Here is a 19,452-nt window from a genome sequence, read left to right as displayed (position 1 = left end):
CCACCGGCGCCCGAGGACCCGGCCCGGACTAGCCCGTGGCGCCCGCGCCCTGCTGTAGGGGCCTCTCCTTGGAGGAGATCTGAATGGTGGCCGCCCAGATCACCTTCCCTACCATCCCCAGAGGCCGGCGACTTGTGGAGAGAGCGCGGCCTGGCGGCGGCGCGGCTTACTGCTCACCTTGTGTTGCGAGTCCAACAGGTGTACTTGATGAAGCCGCTGGTCTGAGGCGCTGCTCGCAGGAGCCCCCTGCCGGCTACAAGCCTGGGCGGAGCTTCCTCCAAAAGGAAGGGACATGGGTCAGCCGAGTGTTAAGGAACAAGAATTTGTTTTCCTGCCTGTATAATAAAGCCACAATTCACTCTTTCTTTTATCGCCGCTGCCCTCCCCTGTAGTTGTTCTTTTTTCTTTTCCTTTCTGACTACCTTTCTGGTTAGAAGATCCACCATGTTTTGTCGTGTTGCACTAGTTTGTGCGCAGTGTATGCGGAAACACTATTTTCCTAATTTTTACAAGAACCTAACGCTTGGACCAAGGATTGGTTTAAGAATTTCAAGCTTACGAGTCTCTGGTGCAAGGATGAGGAAAAGCTGCCTTGTTAAATTCTAATTGAATAAAATTTGAAGTGCAATGAAATTTCATGGCTTCTGAGACCTAATGGCTTGTGATTTTAAAGAGTGAACGAGATGGCTTTGTTTCATGCCTTCATCTAACATACAAATGTGGACATAATCTGTTTTAAATGGAAGTTAGATAGGAGAGGTGAAACTGTGTCAGTGCTGTGAAAAAAGGCATAGACAATGCTCAGTAGCATCCACACAGAACTAACAGTGATCTCTACAGGAGGAAATTTTGTTTTTTCTGATCAAATAGGTGGTCGACGTTATTGTGGGCAAAACATATCTCTTCGTTCTTTGCGTTTTCTTGGAGGGGGTAAAAAGAAATGCCTATAGTAGTTAATTCTCGTTGCCTGTGTAACTTGGTGACAGAGAGTTAACATTTTGTTCTGTAAATTTTTTGGCAGTCTCTGCATCTCTATATATGGCTTTAGGCCAGTTTCCCAACAAGAAGAAATTTTATTCATTACTCAATGATAAAATCTCACTGTAGTGTACATTGAACAACACATTGCTTGTATTGCTATATGAATAAAAGGTAAAAAATTACTTAGAATATGAAGAGTGTTAAATTTATAGTTCCATTATAAGAGGCTGAAGCATACTTTTTTTTGTTGTTTTTTGTTTTTTGTTCTTTGTTTTTTTTGAGACAGGGTCTCACTATGTAGTTGAGACTGACCTCGAACTCACTGTGTAGCCCAGGCTGGTCTTCAACTCACAGCGATCCTCCTGCCTCAGCCTCCCAAGTGCTGGGATTATAGGCATGCATCACCACGCCCAGCATTGAAACATACTTTTTGGTTGTCACTTTCCACTGCCAGTTGTATTCTACATAGGGCCTCATCCCAAAAATATTGTAATACTTCGCTAGTGTATATCATCATATAATTTTTAAAAACAATGGTCATATTAGACATAATTTTAATATATACTTTATCTAGAGAGTTTTGCACAGGATTTTAAAATTAGGCTTTCCCAAAATATTCCTCAACACACAACTGAAATATAAACTAGTGACACCATGCATTTAGTTTCAGTCTCTCTCTCTCTCTCTCTCACACACACACACACACACACACACACATTTTTTCTATAACTCATGCCTTAATTGAACTTGCATGAATATTTCTTGGCTTCTTTGCACTATCAGATTTCTGAATGGAACTCACTGCACATCCTACACACAAACACAACAACAATGTGACAACAGAGACAACAGAGCAAAGGAACCCAGTTTACAACAGGCGGGTCACTCCAGAAATCCCCATTTAGCTTCCTGATTTTAAGTAGGCAATTAATAGCCTAATAACCTGCAGCTATGTTCCCCACACCCCACCCCAGGTAAAATATCATAATCTAAATATACTGAACTGATAAAAAAGTAAATTATTTCTTGGGAATTTATGTCCCATCTATGCTAAGGTTTTAATATGATTATGGAACATCCTGAAAGTGATTTATCGTATTGATTTGGGCACTAAGTAACCCAATTAAGCAAAACTAATTCAAACAAGGGAAATATAACCTCCAACCTACTGGATATCTGAGACATGAGTTTGTGTTCTCTATAATCAAAGAATGAATTCTAGGGACAACAGAGGTTAAGAGTAAGGAATATTTTCTATAAAATTAATTTTTTGAAAAGAGTTAGAAATATTTGCGGAGGGAAAAACAGCTCGTGCTTGAGAGGGACAGGAGGGGACACCCAGAAAGTACATTGTCCACCCACTCTGCAGTCACCCAGGTCATATTAAATGGGGATCAAAAGGGAAGACAAGTCATTTAGCAAGTATCCAAGAGAATGAACTTCTGGAAAGGATGTGGGCTAGGGAGACTGATGCCTGTTTAGACTATCAATCACTGCTATTGATCTCTGGGGGAAGTATGTGGTGTAGTACTTTTCCCCTCCATACGCTGTTAACCTTCAGGGAATGCGCCTCAGTTGTTGTCTATGTTGAGGGCCCAGCCTTGTCCAGTATCTCTAATAGCATGTTTAGAACAAAAGAGTTATCTACATTTTGAATGTAGATACAAATGAAGGTTACAGATAAAGACCAAATCCTAAAGATTGGCATTTAAAAGTTTTTGGTAAAATATAAGCAGCTGTCTGTGTCAAAATTGACGCAGATGTAAAGATAAACAAATGGATAGATGAAGATTTGGAGTGAAGGAATCCACTGACAAAGTACAGGAAAAGTAAACACTAAAAGGAGTAGCCTCAGAAATAAGAATGAAAGAAGGCATTTTGATTTATGAGGAAGGGAAGCTAAGATTTGCAGTTTCATATTCAGCTCACTGGTTTTGGACCAGTCGTTAACACTTTTCCAAAGTTCTCAGTGATTTACTTGTCATGGGGAGTTAGTTGGTGCATGTGCACAACACAGACTCATTCTTTCATTCATCTCCTGCCCCTCCCGTGCCTCCCTGCTCCTCACAACTCTGTCCCCTTCCTGATTGCAAAAGCTCTATTTCCACTTTTTCAATTTCCCCCAGTCTCTTTTCCTTTCCACCCTCTTCACTCCCTACTGAGTGTGTTGCAATGGCTAGATAAAGTATTTTAAGTAAGTGCATATGAATGTGACAAATTGGTGCTCATTTCTCTGTATAAGAGAAAAGAATAAAAGAAGGATTTTGTTTGAGGTGCTGAAGTTCTCTAAGCCAGTTTTGTGTGCAATCCATTTTGTCAGTGACAGGCCCTGAGTCAGACCCCCACCCAAGCAGACCCGAATCCACAGGAGCAGAGATGACAAGAAGCCAGCAGCTGCCCAGCTGCTCTCACCACCACTGTTTCTCAGCCAGCTCCAGGCGCATCAGCCCTGGGACTGTACAAGTTTCTGCCCTCTTGAGTCTTCTCCCCTACCTAATATGCCCCATGTCAACAACGGGAACCCTTATCTCAGTGCCAGTGGCCTTCTCATCCTTGCCCCATCTGCACCCAGATGGCAATGAACTCATCACATGTTGCTTAGACCCTGCCTGCCTTGATGGTGTCAGTTGTGCCTCCATCTGACCTTACTTGCAGTCAACCTGTGCATCGTCAAGCAATTATATGAAAACATTTTTAAGGGTAAGCACTTTTTACTTATATTGATATTTTAAGTCAACTCTTAGCTCTGAATAAAGACCATTGACAAGGCTGATAAATGACTTTATCTAGTGTTACTACTAACTAGTCTATCTAGATATTTTCTCTGTTCAACTCTTTATCATCTGCAATTTTATACTACAGTCTGCTTTAGGTGGTCATACTATAAAGAAAGAACCTAAACATTTTTTCAGTTACATATTTATATGATAGAAGTTATGCATATTTTTATTTAACCCAAAGTCTTTATCAGCAACCCCCCACATGGCTTTTATAATAAGAAAGAATCATTAAGAACCACAAGTTTGATTAGTTGTGAGAAGCTAAAAAGTCCTAGAGAATAAGTCTTTACAATTAATATGAACTGCTCAGGATTTATATTGTTTTTCAAGGAGTGAGCGAATTAATATATTGCAGTGGGTAAGTCAGATTTAGATCAAGGCTCTAATAGGACCTTTGGAAGGTGAGGTGGAATAATTAAGTCCTCCAATGTTTGTCCCTAAGGAAGGTTCTGAATGCTATGTGATTATGACCGCAGAAAATACCTGTAGGAAATCTGTGGGACGGACATCTAAGTTCAGGCTTAAGGAATGAAGGAATGTAGAGGGACCATGAGGACACAGTATGGGGTGAAACAAGTGAGCTTAGAGGAGCAGACAGTTAAGGAGGGAGAAGCAAGGAAATGGTGTCAATAAAGTTGAGGTGAACAGGTGAGTGTCTTTGAGATTCTGTCAGCTCAGATAAAACACAGGGTGACTGCTGGACAACACGACCAAAGTTGAACTGTGAAATCATTATGGTTTCTACATAACAAAAAAAAAGCAAACCATTATTTATTTATAAGTAACTTTCAATCTCTAGAGGAACAGTCTCTCAAAGTTCACCTCCTTTGGGGTACAGAAAGAATCTCATATGGGATTTCATGCCATTTTGTCGTAAACTACAGACCTCAGTAGACTCAGTAACGGCAGACTAAAAATTTGTCACAGGAGCTGAGCTGCCTAATGGAGTTAGAGCTATCTATGGAATTAGAACAGCACTTGAATAAACAGAAGAGCCCCCCTGAGAAGAGCTGACAGATACTTTGCTCATCATGAGAAAGCTGACATAATCCTGCTCAACAGAAACAGAAACAGATTAATCTCCTCTGAAAAGGTGAAAAATGTCCTCTTAGGAAATTCTCGAATAGAAACTCAAGAAAGCACCTTCTTGGCAGAATGAAAGTGATTGTTGGGCTGCAATCCACAAATATTTGGAGAACTCCTTATTCTGACTCTCAGGGAGTGGTATGAGTATATGAGTGAAAACAGAGGCTGTCCGGAATTCAGCCCAAAACATTCAAAATTAAATTCATTTTTAGGCAGAAAAACAGACTTTATTAAAAAAGACTAATGAAAAAATGGTCCAATGTTAGAGTCTACCCTAGATGAAACAGGAAAACATTCTCGTTTGTCTGTTACAATTTTGATTATAGGAAGAAACAAGCATTTCACTTTCATGGATTTAGTAGAAGTAGAAGAGTTAGCAAAATGGAGGCTTTTTGATGGTATACTTCTCCCTCCACCCCAGAGGAGCCAATTCTCAAAGCAATCTTTTCTGAGAATTTATGAGATCTTCATGTGTTAATCTTTGAGCGCATAGGTGAAAAACAAACTTTAGAGGCCTTCTAGGAAGAAGCAGGCACTGGCTGTCATGTTATCAAAATTAACAAATATCTGCACCACAATAAAAATAATCATTTTAAAATTTCATTAAATGTCAAATATGCTTAAATTTTAGTAATATGAAATCACATCTAAATATAATTTGAATATTTCAGTTGTTTTGGATCTTTTAGTGTGGCTATGTAATTTTTTTTCTTTTTATCCTTTCAATTCTACACTCTAAGAAAGCAAGTTGATTGTTGCTTGTAGTCTCCTATTGTCTGGGTTTAGATTTTTGTATTACCATTCAGTTTGTTTTGTAAACTATGATGCTTTAAAATGAGCTCTTTATTTTTGTGTAAATGTATCCATTCCTATACATATAGACGGACACATGTATACTGATATACTTTTCAGTCATATTATTTTCATCTCACTTAAAGTCATACTGAAGTCACACTAGAACACTGAGCTCCATTTATTCAAGATCTTCTTAAGGTTTCTGTGAGTTTTACAGCTTACTTCTCCAAATAACTTTTCAAACATGGAAAACAACCAAATAATGATAGAACTTACTGGCATTTGGAACGAAAGGGAATAATCAAGTTAAAGAAATATCCACAGTAGTAGCCAATGTACATAGAGTGTTTAAAAAGCACTTTTACCATTATTTTACACTTTTGTAGGTAGCATTAGTTCCCATTAAAGAAAAGCCCCTGTTTCTAATTCCTCGTGAGTTGTATTTTCTGACATAACTTTCTTGTGAGCTATGGATTTTGTTTGTTTTGTTTCTTGGATTTTTTGAGACAGAGTCTCACTCTGAAGTGCAGGGTGGCCTTGATCTAACTTTGTGCCCAGGCTCTCCTTAAGCTTCAGGTGATTCTCCTGCCTCAGTCTCTTGAGCATCAGGATTACAGGTATGTGCAAACATGCCCGGTTTTGTTTTTAAAAAGTAACTGTGGCACACTTAACCATTACAAATAGAAATTCTTTTCTTTCATTCATTAAGTTTATTGGTTCCTTTTAGGTATGCGATGAGATGCCATTCATTATTGGGGATTGATACCTTTATATGATGTATCTTGTTTCTAATTATTCCCCATTCCCCGTATTCCCTGCAGTATCTTGTTCCTAATTTTTCCCCCATTCCCCTGTATTCCCCGCACTCACCACCCCTCCCTATTGACAAAGGCTCTGTTTCCACTTTTTCCTTTTCTCATATTTTTTTCCTTTCCCTTTTTCCCCTTTCTCCTACCCCTCCCACTTCCCCCTTGGGCCTTTTTTTCCTATTTCCTATTATCTATGATACATTTTTATCCTTATTTACATTTTCCGTTTCTCACACCAGAGATACAAATAAAAATTCTATAAAAGTAGAAATTAATATAGAAATATTTTATTTAAGAATTTGTTTTTCAAATTTATTCCCTTGATTCCACGATGTCCCTGGAGTTTCCTCCTAAAAGATTATGAATCATTATTTTAAAAATAATCTGTTATTTCACTTTCCAAATATAGAAGAATAATATAAATGAGATTCCCTACAATTCCTTTCTTTTCATTTTTATTCTTTTTGCTCCAGTTGTGCTTAATTTCTTTCTCTTTCTTATTTAGGCATGCTAGGAGCATAAGTAGGTGATGATGTACTATTGTTTTACTTAATGAGGTTGTGAAGAAGTACTCTGCCAATGTAATTGTTTTTCTCTTGGCAGTGCTGGGGAATGACCACTGAGCTACATTTCCTCATCCCTTTTTGTCCCAGTTTTAAAATTTTGAGTCTTTATATTTAAGTCTTGCTAAATTGCCCAAGCCGAGCCTAAGCTTGTGATCCTCCTGCCTCAGCCTGCCAAAGTGCTGGCACTTAAAGGTGTGTGCCACCAACCTAAGTGTTATGATTCAGATCAAGAATGTCCCACAAAGCCTCACCAACCTCATAGGCAGGGCTTTTGAAAGGTGGCTAGATCATGGGCGTTCTGGACTCAGTGGGAGGATCACCTCCTGGTGAGCTTCTTACCAGAAGGCTACATCTAGCCAGCACGCTGAGGTATGGTGAATTTCCCCAGCTCCTTCCTTCTCTCTCTGCTTCCTGACAGCCATGACTTAGCAGATTTCCTCTGCCCACACCCTCCTGCAATACTTCATCTATGTCAGGCTCTGGCACAGGGAGTGGAACTCCTGAAACTGCAGGCCAAAATAAACCTGTCCTCCTTTAAACTGTGAAAGCACATGGTCTGTCACAGAGATGGAGAAAGACATTGACAGTCTTTTAAAAATATGTTACTGATCATTTAGAAAAGAAAGCAGGATTACATGTTAATTTAGGCTTTCATCTAGTCCTGTTATAAAGGTAACTGCAATAAAACTACTTTTGTCAAGCCCCGAAGTATGTTCCATATATTGTTCTTACAGTGTGTTCAAACACCACGTAATCTCATAATATTTCTTTCTGATAACATTCCTTTTCTTCTTCTCTTCCTGACTGGGAATATTCTGGAAAATGAATCATTTTCCTACTCGCAACATCAATTAAATTTTGAGGTCAGATGATTTTAACTACTGTTCTCAAAAATGAAATCAGGGCCGGGGATTTAGCTCAGCGGTTTGGTGGCCTGCCTTGCAAGTGCAAGGACCCAAGTTCAATCCCTGGTACCAAAAGAAAAACAACAAAAAACAAACAAACAAACTAAAAAAGGAAATCAATTGCTTATTGCACAGCACACAAACCATTTCATGATCTGGTCCTTCTTTTTGTCATGTTAGTAATCACTCAACTTTCTATTTGGCCCATTTCCATACGTCACATGAAACGGGAGGTAATTCCATCAAGGGGTGTTCTTACTTTTAACCCAGAATATTTCGTAACATTCTTCCCAACAAGTCCCATTTTACATGGATGCTTCTTTTCCCTCTGCCTCATTGTTTTTAATGACACTCTCCTCTGCAGATGTTTTATCTTGACCTAGGCAGGTTTCTTGCATAATTTGTCTAATATAGTACAACCAATTTAAATATGCACAATCTACAGCTAGGTAATTTTTTTACTGTTTGTCTTTGTAAGAGTTGATTTTCTTTAAACAAGTATTTGAAAGGATGACCTGTTGTGAATACCAGCTTTTCTAGCAAGACTGGACAAATGTCAGTTTGGTACTTCAGTTTCCTTCTTTTTGTCCAAAATAAGCATAATAATGCTTTGAATGAAGTTCAAGAAAATAAAGTAAATGAATTATATATAGATATTTATGTACCCAGATGATCGGACAATTATTTAGAAAATGGCATTCACAAGGATGCTGAAGCAGGACAATCACAAATCACCCCTATCCTGGGCATCCTTATGACCGAGACAGACCCTGTCACAAAGTAAAAAAAGAAATTATAGGTAGGTATAGATATAGATATATAGATTAGATGTAGATGTTGCTGGCAGAGAATCTTGACATGAACAAAAACTCCTTGGACCTTGGCCCACTCTCAAGAACAGCCTTTCTCTCCTCATCTGGAGACACAGACATTCCTTCCTTCAGGCATTTGGCCAGTTTGTGGGGGCTATAAATCCTCGCTTCTCATCCTGTGCACATTTGCAACACTGCCACCGTTGTCTCAGTAGTATTTCAGGAGCTTTGCTGGTACAAGGACTTTGGAATGTTATCCCTGGAGCTCCTTTCTTCCTGGACCCTTCCCAGTTGGAACCTGACAGCCATAGAGCAGGACTCCCTGGAGCTGGTATGGAAGTTCAGGGGTTGAAGCTCTTCCATTCTGATTAAAACTTTCTGTACTTTCTCTCTGTTCTGTGTAATTATGAAGTGTCAATTAACAGTTTACCAATATTTGTTTTATTGCTTTACCTTACTATTAAAGGCCTTTGCTGTTTACCAATTCAAACCTCTAAATTAAGCAGCGCTGACAGACTGCAGTCCCTTTAAGACGGTTCAGCGTGAAAGGCCCGGGTTCAATCTCCAGTACCAGAAAAAGGAAAAATATGGGAAGAAAAGGGCTAAACGTGTAGGGAAAATGGGAAGGGTAGGGAAAGGTAATAAGGGAAAAGAAAACATATGAGAAAATGAAAAAATGGAAATAAAGTGTTTGCAAATGGTGAGGGGAGGAGGGGGTGAAGGGAGGGCAGGGACAAGGGGAAAAAAGGAGAACCAAGTCCTGTCATGTAAAGGTGCAAGATCCCAATAATGAATGTAGTTGTACTGTATAACTAAAATGTACCACTAACCTCAATAAAAGAAAAAAAAAAGGAAAAATACGGAATTATCTTTCTTTCAGCAGTGGAGATTTCCTCACAAGCTTTTCTCAATAAATAATTATTTTTTCCATACCTGCTTTTCCCATTGTGACCTCTTTACCAGCCGATATTGTAAATCTCTCACTGATTCATAGGACAATGGATACATATTGAGGATATACTCCTAAGTGAAATAAATAAACCACACATGCGTATAAATACCGAATAGTTTCTCTGGTGTGAAAATCTATAATAGTACATAAGATCCTAATGAGATAATTGACAACGTGAAATAGGAAGAAAAGGGCTAAAGGTGGAGGGAAAGTGGGAAGGGTAGGGGACAGGTAATAAGGGAAAATAAAAAATAGGAGAAAATTTAAAAAACGGAAATGTAGTGTTTGTGAAGGGGGAGGAAAGCAGGGGGTGAAGAGAGGGCAGGGACAAGAGCAAAAAATGAGAACCAAGACCTGTCATGCAGAGGCACACGATCCCAATAATGAATGTAACGCTACTGTTATACCTAAAATGTAATGATAAACTCAATGATGGAGAAAGAAAAAAGAAAAAAAAGTAAGAGTAGGAAAGTGGAGAGTTAAAAAAAAAAGAAGAAGATAAAGGAAAACAAAGAAACCGCCTGTGCAAAATAGTTACAAAGCTGGATACAGCAGTCCAGAGCAAGGCCTTGCCCAATACGAAAGAAAGAAAGAAAGAAAGAAAGAAAGAAAGAAAGAAAGAAAGAAAGAGAAAGAAAAAGAAAGAAAGAAAGAAAGAAAGAAGGAAAATAAAATGTAAAACATAACAAAACGAGAAAATAAGACAAAGGACACAAAACAACATATGACCTATAACATTGATGTACTGGGTCATATCCACCTGAATAAAAATAAGGAAAATAAAATGTAAAACATAACAAAATGAGAAAATAAGACAAAGGACACAAAACAACATATGACCTATAACATTGATGTACTGGGTCATATCCACCTGAATAAAAATATTGGAAGATCTTAAATTGTTTTGTTCTTTAAATATTCCTTAGTTTGATTTACTGTTACCTAATTTGTGCACATTTTTAGGGAAAAGAAAAAATGTGAGATAATGAAAACATGGAAATAAAGTGTTTGTAGATGGGGAGGGGATGAGGAGGTAAAGGGAGGGCAGGGGTAAGGGGAAAAAATGAGAACCAGCACTTGTCATGTAGAGGTGCAAGATCCCAACAATGAATGTAACTGTAGTGTATCCCTAAAATGTACCAATAAACTCAATTAAAGCTGAAAGAAAAAGATAGTTCTGCAGCACATTTGAAAAAATACTGTATCAATGATACCTCGGACAGCAGACATTATTTGGAAAGGGGTGAAATCATGGATGGGTATTTGGCAATAAAACTGTTTTTTATTAAGCTTGGTCACATTTAGACAAGAAAAAAGTAATGAAAAGAACATATACAGATTTTTTTTTAACAAATTCATTTTCTCTAGTTTCACACACACACACACACACACACACACACACACACATGTTGTCAGGGAATAGCCAGCCCGTATACCTAAAATCTCAGCCAACCGTGGTAACACTGATACCCCTAAATTCCTGGATCCCTGGACACATGCTGCCCTGTTGCACAGTACCATCCTCTCAAGGGAACTTAATGTTCTGCAAGACAGAGATGCTGTTCACTCTTTGGGAAATCATGAGCTAATAGGCTGCTGACTTATTGGTTTTCTGAACATGGAGGCTCTGACCAGGGCAGATGCAAATTCCTTGCATCCTTCTCATTTAATTTCTGCAAGCAGTCCAGCACTCTTCCTCCTTTATTTAGGAAGCGCTGGAAGAGGGGTTGAGAGTCCCCATCTCAGTCAAAGAGCCTGTGGGGCAGGCCAGACAGACCTGTTTCCACTACCCATATCAATACATTTGGCACATTACAAGGATGGATTCTGTGACACATCCTGTTTCCCAGTCAGCAGCAAGGGGAATCTTCATGCTGTGAGCTCTTTCCCACTGCACTGAGTTCCTTAGAAGCTTTAGTCAGGTCATCCACCCTTCCTGGGCCCCAGGAATAGTCCACCTGATCCCCTCCCTGGGAAGTAGGACCCTTTGGGAAGATAGTCTGTGCACTTGTCAGTCAAAGTCCCCACTCTGCTCATCAGGGTCTGGTGTGTTATCCCACCGTTTGGACTAAGACACATTTTGAGGCTCCTGGCCCAGATTTCCTTAGCTTATTCGAAGTTTCCACTGAACATCCCTTGAGAATTGAATTTGAAACACCAGGGTGTAAGATTAGTGGGGAGCCCTGGGGATCCAGAGGTGGGGGCGTCAATGGGCTGCTATTGATTGGATGACCTGGGCCAGGGCTTCACCTCACAGGTCCAACTACAGCCTCTCCAACTTGGAAACACCCATCTTCTCAGAGAGGTTTCACGCACAGTGATGAAGGTCACAAAGGACAAGCCAAGAGGCCAAATTCGGAGGGCCCCAAGCACTTTGGGGAGCAACCAGGCACCCAGAAGACTGCCCACGATAAGAGGGTTCTTGCATCTCACAGACCTTCTCTGTTCTGACTCTGGATGCTGATTCCTGTCCCTGCCTGTGAACGCTGCGGCACCAGGACTCCTGCTCTGGGATCCCCATAATGGGCAAAGTCAATTATCCCAACTCCTGGTTCTAGTTCTGTATTCCCCCCAAACTCCCAACCATGTGTATTATGCCAGGACTTCCACCTTGGGACCTTGTTTCCTTCCCAACTCCCAAGGTCACTTTCCACAACCCTGGATCTCTTGGGATACACATCTCCCTAATTGTCCCTGAGCCCCGCCTACCCTCAGTCCCTCAGACTTACCACAGACTCCATCCCATGATCACCTCCTAGTCCTCAGCTTTGCCCCCTGCCCAATACCCCTAACCTCCAGCCTCCTCAACTGCAAGCCCTAACCTACCCTTGGTCCCCACCTTCAGTTTTTCCCGAACTCCCCATCCCCTAACTCCTAGCGTCTGGTCCTCAGCGCATCTCCAGAGAAAGCGCACACCACACTGATCCCGAGGCCTAAAATCCTCCTCCACTGGATTAGAAGACTTTGTCCACTCTTTCTGGGCTGAGAACATGGGAAAGGAGGAGCATGGGGAGCCTGAGGTAGAAAGCAATAAAAAACCACACCCGCACACTGCAGGGCTGACTGACTCAGGGCAGCCAGCCCCACAGGGTGAGAAGATATTCGGAGGGCCAGAAAGGGCAGGAACTGGCTAGTCCAGCACAGCACAGTTCTGCCCAGTGCTCAGGACTGACATGTCTGCCTCTGCTCTCTGTCCAGGCCCAGCTGGCCTACTGAGCTGAGTTCTGGAGTGCCAGGTGATAGGACGGCTGTGGTCTAGGCACTGACTGGCAGTTTGTGAGAGCAGGACAAGAGCTGTCACCTACCCCGAGTCCAGAGGTACCTCTTCCTGAGAGGAGCTCTAAGAAGCCAGACACTGATAGCCCCAGGATGTTTGTGAAACCCTGCTGAGCTTTCAATGAGATCTTTCAGTTTTAGCCTGGGAGACCCCAGGTCCCCAGCTTCTGCAAAGCTCCTGGTTAACTCATCTCCAAGATTACCCTAAAACGCTGCATCCTGGAAGGACTCTGCTCACCTGGAGGGAATCAGATTCTCCCAGCCTGAGACTTCAAAGCTGTCAGCTTCCAGGACTTCACCCAGAGGAGCACCAAATCCATTCGCCCTAGACCCCAATCACTGGAGCCTATGAATCCAATCTTCCTCCGGTCTAGGATCTTAAATAGTTAGCACAGAGAGGCCATATGTCCCAACTGCAAGATCTGGACTCTGTCTGCTAGAGACTGACCCCTCAGTTCCAGAGTCCCTTACAAAATCTCTTCATGCCCTAGTACCTCAAGATTCCTCAGCTTTCAAGCCCCCAATGCTTACATCCTGAGGTAAACCACATACATTTAACCTCAGAATCACAAATCTTCACTTGAACACCCTAAGTTTATTCAGTCTGAGAGAATCAAAGTCTTGCTCTGGCAAAACACAAAACCAAATGAATGCAAATATTTCCCATCCATGTAAACTGATATCCTCAGACTGAGGGCCCCTTCAAAACCTCCCCCTCCAAATAAAGCCCCATTTTCCTTAGCTAGCATACACTACGCCACTTAGCAGGAAGTCCATCTGCTCACCCTGGACATGGCTACCCACGGAGTACACATGCTGCCCATTAACTGCTGGGTCCTCAGGAAGAGGCCACAGCTCCCGAGATGTACTGTGAATGGAGGATTTCTTACGCCTGCTGCTGGTCCCACTCCCATCCTGGGCTTATGGCTCCTCTGCTCTGTGTGTGCCTGGCCACCTGCTCTGTGATCCAGGCATGGAATAGAAGCAGCAGTCTGGCTGCACTCAGGGTCCCCCATGCCTTTCGCCTGATTTATCCCTGCTCAATTTCTGTAGAATCAGGGAGAATTATTTCTGATAGTCACCTCACACTTCTATCCATCTCCATTTTAGAACCCAGGAGAACAGAGGTTGAAGGGAAGATGCACAGCCAATGAGAAAATAAAAAGACTCATGCATACGAATAGGCCAGGAAGCCCCAAGATGATGGCCACCTCTGCAGGAGACCTTTGGGCCCTTCACACAGAAGGATGTTCTGTCCTGGTATAATTCACCTGGCTATCAAACTGCCAGATCCTGCCTTTATTCTCACGACTTGCAATGGCTCTCTACATCCAGGAACATGCACACTCCTTTCCTAATCCCTGCTGCTCCCCCTCAGATCAAAAGAATTGCCAAGGCTCCTTCACTGAAAGATGCTGCTCATCACTTCACCAAGTTTTAAAGAATATTGTGATGAACAAGACCCCTTATCCCAACTACTCAGACTTTTCTCTGTCAACAAGCCGGCCAACAACTGCTATATCCAGCATCCCTCAAGATGGGCTTGGAGTGTTGAATGATGATCTCAGCTGCCCCGTGTCAATGCGTTGGCCTCTTAAGAGTCCCACAATGCCCAGGACAAAGAGATATCCAAGACAAAACACTCCTGGGCAGTGATACCTCTCTTCCCTGTCTTTCTGCTTCCTTGGCACTACTTAGCAGGCTGTGGACTTGGGCAACATCGTCTTTATATGTACATAGAAGCCCACTTCAGGATCAGAGGTTGAGTGGGAGCAGAGGCATACAGAGATGGATAAACTACATGCAACCTGACCGGGTCTCTGCCATGACTGAACAAATCTATGCTCAGGTATAGATGATGAATGACCACAGAGCATGAAGTTAGTACACTGGGCAGACTGAAAGAGTATACTGGGCAGACTGAAAATGGAGTAATGTTACTGTGTTGGTTATCCACCCTCCCCCACAAGCCTTTCTTTTCTTTTTCAAATACCCAGATCAACAAAGCAAGCGTGAGCTATGAACATGTACAAGGTTAGGACAAATTGCAGGCTACCCGGATGTGGTGAGACCAGGTGTTTGGGTTCCAGAGAAGGTATTCACACCTTTTCTTGTAATTCTGCTTCCCTCTGTGATTCTCATCACACCTTTCTTTTTCTCTTCACACTATGCTTGTTCAATAGCATGAACAATCAGGATAAATAGATACATATGATCGCCACATTTTGTCTTTTCAAAACACAAATGCCAGGATAGACAAAATTCAGATTCAGGGATAACTTTCGAGGATCCCAGAGACTTTGGGACACTTGCGTTCACACGGTATCCGATACATACTAAGCCTCTCCTATGTTCCGAGTCAGGAAACGGACTTCATTACCCAGTCAGATCAGTGCATTGCCTTATGAGGTCATGCTGCAGATACACATGAAACGTTTCCTAGGATGCAACTTTTCTTTTTTGTTTTTTCAATAGTTACACAATGCCAGCATAACTTACCTTGACCCTCAAGGGCCTTTTATCCTATTCGTGGTCTCAAAGATATTGGCACTTGCTGCTGAGCTTCAGAACTGAGGGGAAGCTCTGTGGGCAGGAGGACCTTGATTCTCTGCTGGGTGCTCCAATCAGCTTTTATGAGGGCCTGTTTCTTCTTTAGAGAGCACAGAGGATATGAAGTAATTATTATTGTTGCGTGATATCATGCTCAGGTAAAGAGTTCTAAATTTCTAGACAAACCTGGGTGAGGCAGATGCATGGTAGCTTGGCAGCTGATGAGGAAGTCTCTCCACAGTGATTGTGCTGAGTATAGAGTGTGAGCTAACCTAGATGTGGTGTACATAGTGCAGTTCAACTATATGGTCGATATCCAGATTTGATTTGTTGTTAATAAAAGGTAGTGGTCACTGTGTTCTATGAACAGTCCAGTCCGATGCAGGTTAGGAATTGGACATGGAATTCTAGGTTCTTGGGTGTGGTGAAGACTTTCGAGGACACAACAGCAATGTAAAGACTTGGAGCTAGGAGAGCACAGACTTTGTGGGAGAGAGCCAGGTAAGAAGCAGTTCCCAGGAGGAGTGAAAGAATCGGCAGAGTCAAAGCATGGAGGTTTCTAGGATTACATGAATGGCTGGAGGCAGATCTGATGGGGAGCATCAGCTAGTATTTACTTCCCTTTGCTGCCTAAAACCCAGATAGGTGAACTGTACCTAGCATGAAAAGCAGTGGAATCTGGTAGCCTTTCAACAACAAGGGCAGATCTCCTATCACACCTGAGAGAGAGGTCACTGAGCAAGGCACTGAGCTGCTGGTCCAGTATAAGTGCCCTGGCACCTAGAAATCAAATGTGGCAGCAAAGAAAGAAACAGTGCACAGTCAGAAGAGCTGGCCATCACTACAGTATCCAAATATGAAGGAAAAGAAATGGCTTTCCTTGGGGATATTTATTTTTGTCTCTTAGGGAGAGTATAGTCAGCAAAATTTTACACCGGGTACCTCTGGACTTCCAGATTCAGTCCCTAAGCTCATGAACCACAGGAACAATATGTAATATTTTCCCATGTATGTTCTGCTTATTTCACTATTCACTGCACAACGTGTAACATGCACAATTCCATGTAACAATACGTAATGTTAAAATCTCCTGCTTTTCCCTGGCCTTTTGTGTGTACCTTCATAATTCCCCTGTGTTTGTAGATAATATTGCATACATAGTTATCTATCCATTCAATCTACTGGCTGTGACCTGGACACAATTTAAACAGGATGCTTGGCACAATGACCGCTGTTGGCCAGCTGACTCCTAGAAAGCACATGGCAGCAGGCACTGACTCAGGCTTTGAAGGAACTACCCAGGAAAAAGGCATAGGAATACCGAAAGGGCAGAGTAGATTGTAGTAGACAATGCCATGGAAGATTCCTTGCAGCTGAAAATATTTGAGAGATGCAGATGTCTGTGCGCAAAATGTTCCAGAAGAGGGAAACTGTTTAGCTGTGCTGAGGCAAGAAACAGTTGAGCATTTGAGGACAGGGATGCACATGACCCTGGACATGCAGGGTCATTGCCTACTGCCATGAAACTGAGTGTGGAAATGCTGAGTGTGAGTTCTGTTCTGAGATGATGCTCTGGTGGAATTTTCGAAAATACAATGCAACATGTAATCCCCAAGAAGGCGCTTGTCTTCAGGTAAAAGAGGATGGTGCACTGGGTGAGTGGAGCAAAGAGACAGGTAAACTCTGGCCAGGGATATATTTTGAAATGATGTTTCATTATAGTTGAAATAGGCTCAGGTTGCATGATATTGACCAACTACAAAGAGTGTGTTCCCTGATGAAAGTCATAGTACCACCTTATGATTCGCGGAGCATGACAAAAAGTTCATGGCGAAGTTGTGGGAGAAGCAGCCAGAGTTATTGTTTTAAATGGGACACAAGACACTTTGCCATATTTAGCATACATCTTGATGAAAAGCTAGGTATGAGTGTCCCTCAGTGTGTCCATTTGAATAGGACAGTCAGATTCAGAGGTACTTATGCATGTTCTTTAAACACCACCATATGAAGCCTCCCGTCATTGTGAATCTAGAACTACATGTGCCCTAAATGAATTGATCCTAGTCTACTCTCAGGAAAAGTCATTAAGGACATTTCCTCTGAAACCACCCAGCATTACTTCTTCATGGTGTAAATACCTAGAGACAGTATTCCAGGAGAGGTGGACAAGAATTTGTGTGAGGGGCAGGCCTGTGTGATAGAGGGTGGCTCTGAAAGGTATGATGCATCTTAGGAGGCTCCTGTAGCATGTGGAGCACAGCTGCTACCTGCTACACCAGGAATGAAGCTGTCTCAGCTGCTCCATAGTCTAGGTGGCACCTAGCAAATGACTTTAATGTGGGATTCCTGTAATTCTGATGATGCAATAAGAACAGAATGGAAAAAATGTACAGTCACACTTAGTGGAGGATAGCTCGTATTGTTAACAGACGACAAATGATGACAATTGAGGGCAGGCCTTATGAAGCAGAAAAACAGAAGAAAGTACATATTTATCAGCCCTCACAAAAGACTTCTGCTTTCAGCAGATGAAAAGCCAAATATCCATTCTCATTTCTGGTACTCCCTGTTTCTCTTCAGTGAAAAGTTGCTCTGGTAACACATGGTAACCAAGTGTGCCCAAAGAGGCTGCAAACATTTGCGCGACTCGGGCTCGCTGTGCACAGCAAGCACACGCCGGACACTCCTGAACGACGAGGGACTGTGGCTTTTCTTGCCTGCGAACTAACCGTACCTCACCAGAGTCGACAAGGAGACCCTGCTGTGCTTCCATGGATTGCAGAGGTACGAGTGGCTAGCGCCCCTGGACAGCCCATCCCCTGCCCAAGCACAGGAGAAGCCTGCTAGGCTATGCCATGCCAGGCCATGACATGCCAACCCTACATTGCCACCCTGGGCAATGCTGAGCAACATAACCACTGGTAGGAAGATGCACATGGCCAACACTCCAGGCACCTGGGAATCAGAGCACGGACCACTAACAGTTCCATCACAACCTGGCAGATTTCTCAACACACCCTCTTAAAAGAAAGAAAAATTACAATGATGGGTCCTGGAATGCATTCCGACAGTGCCCTACATGGACTCAAAGCAGGAGGACCCAAACACAACACGCTCAGACATGACACAACGAAAACAGACAGAAGCTGAAGACCAAATGACACTGCCGCCACCATCACCACCACCACACAGCAAAGAAAGGAACAACAACAAAATCTGCAGCAGCTTTGATGCACAAGAAGACAAGAGAAAGTGTCCCCCTAAGCCCTCCCCGTCTTCCTTGTACCTTCCCCACTGGCAACAACACTCTCTAGTTAGCCCACCTCTCCACCTCCACACCTGCTTACTCTATTCCTCACCTACCTGAGTCCTCAGGGAGCTGTTTGCAGGCTGCAGTCATGAACCACGTGGTCTCTAGGGAAAACTCTCAGAACTCGCCTCCAGAAAACATGGAAGGTAGTCCGCAAACTGACCCAGGTTGGTGCCGCTACCTCCTGCCAAGCAAGTCGGGGACACTCCCTGCATACTACCTGGCTTTGCGGTAGTCCTCGTGCTCCCTGGGCCCTGTCCCATGAACAGGCTCTTCTCCCAACAGCAGCACACCAGGTCAAGGAGTGCAGAACGGAGACACAACGGGAACATCCATCATGCTGTCATGTACAGGACAACACAAAACCAACCATTTCACTGCACTCTGACAAGAGAGCATGGGAAGATATTGGCAGAATACTAGACGTGCCATTCTCCTGGACAGTTAGGTCCCCGGTGGACTGGGTGTCCATGAAGAATACCCTAGGAGGCTCCAAGTTCCCAAAGAAGACGGTATAGTCAGGACCTACGGAGGACACCGGGTCCAGCAGGAAAATGAACTTTGAGGCTTTCACCTCCCTGGGCTCTCTTCATGGGACCCCGAGACTAGGAAAGGCAAAAGACTCAGGTA

At 42.6% G+C, this 19,452-nt stretch overlaps 1 long non-coding RNA gene across 4 annotated transcripts in view; it reads right to left on the bottom strand.

The window, feature by feature from the left end:
* The window catches only part of LOC104872692, a 41,384-nt gene extending 21,988 nt beyond the window's left edge, over positions 1-19,396 (bottom strand). The window contains exons 1-3 of one of the 4 annotated variants that reach the window (XR_783249.2): positions 18,876-19,396; positions 15,462-15,612; positions 178-271 (exon numbers count right to left, since the gene is read on the bottom strand). This is a non-coding gene — a long non-coding RNA (uncharacterized LOC104872692). Of the gene's footprint in view, positions 1-177; positions 276-15,461; positions 18,834-18,875 lie in introns of those variants that run through there. The other 3 variants (XR_783250.2, XR_783248.2, XR_783247.2) reach the window with 3 other exon arrangements.
* Positions 19,397-19,452: the final 56 nt, after the last annotated feature.

The sequence above is a fragment of the Fukomys damarensis genome, unplaced genomic scaffold (genome assembly GCF_012274545.1).
Source record: "Fukomys damarensis isolate Sample0158 unplaced genomic scaffold, DMR_v1.0_HiC HiC_scaffold_42, whole genome shotgun sequence".
NCBI lineage: Eukaryota > Metazoa > Chordata > Mammalia > Rodentia > Bathyergidae > Fukomys > Fukomys damarensis.
The sequence above is the reverse complement of the archived record's forward strand: the minus strand, read 5'-3'. Positions and strand labels throughout refer to the sequence as shown.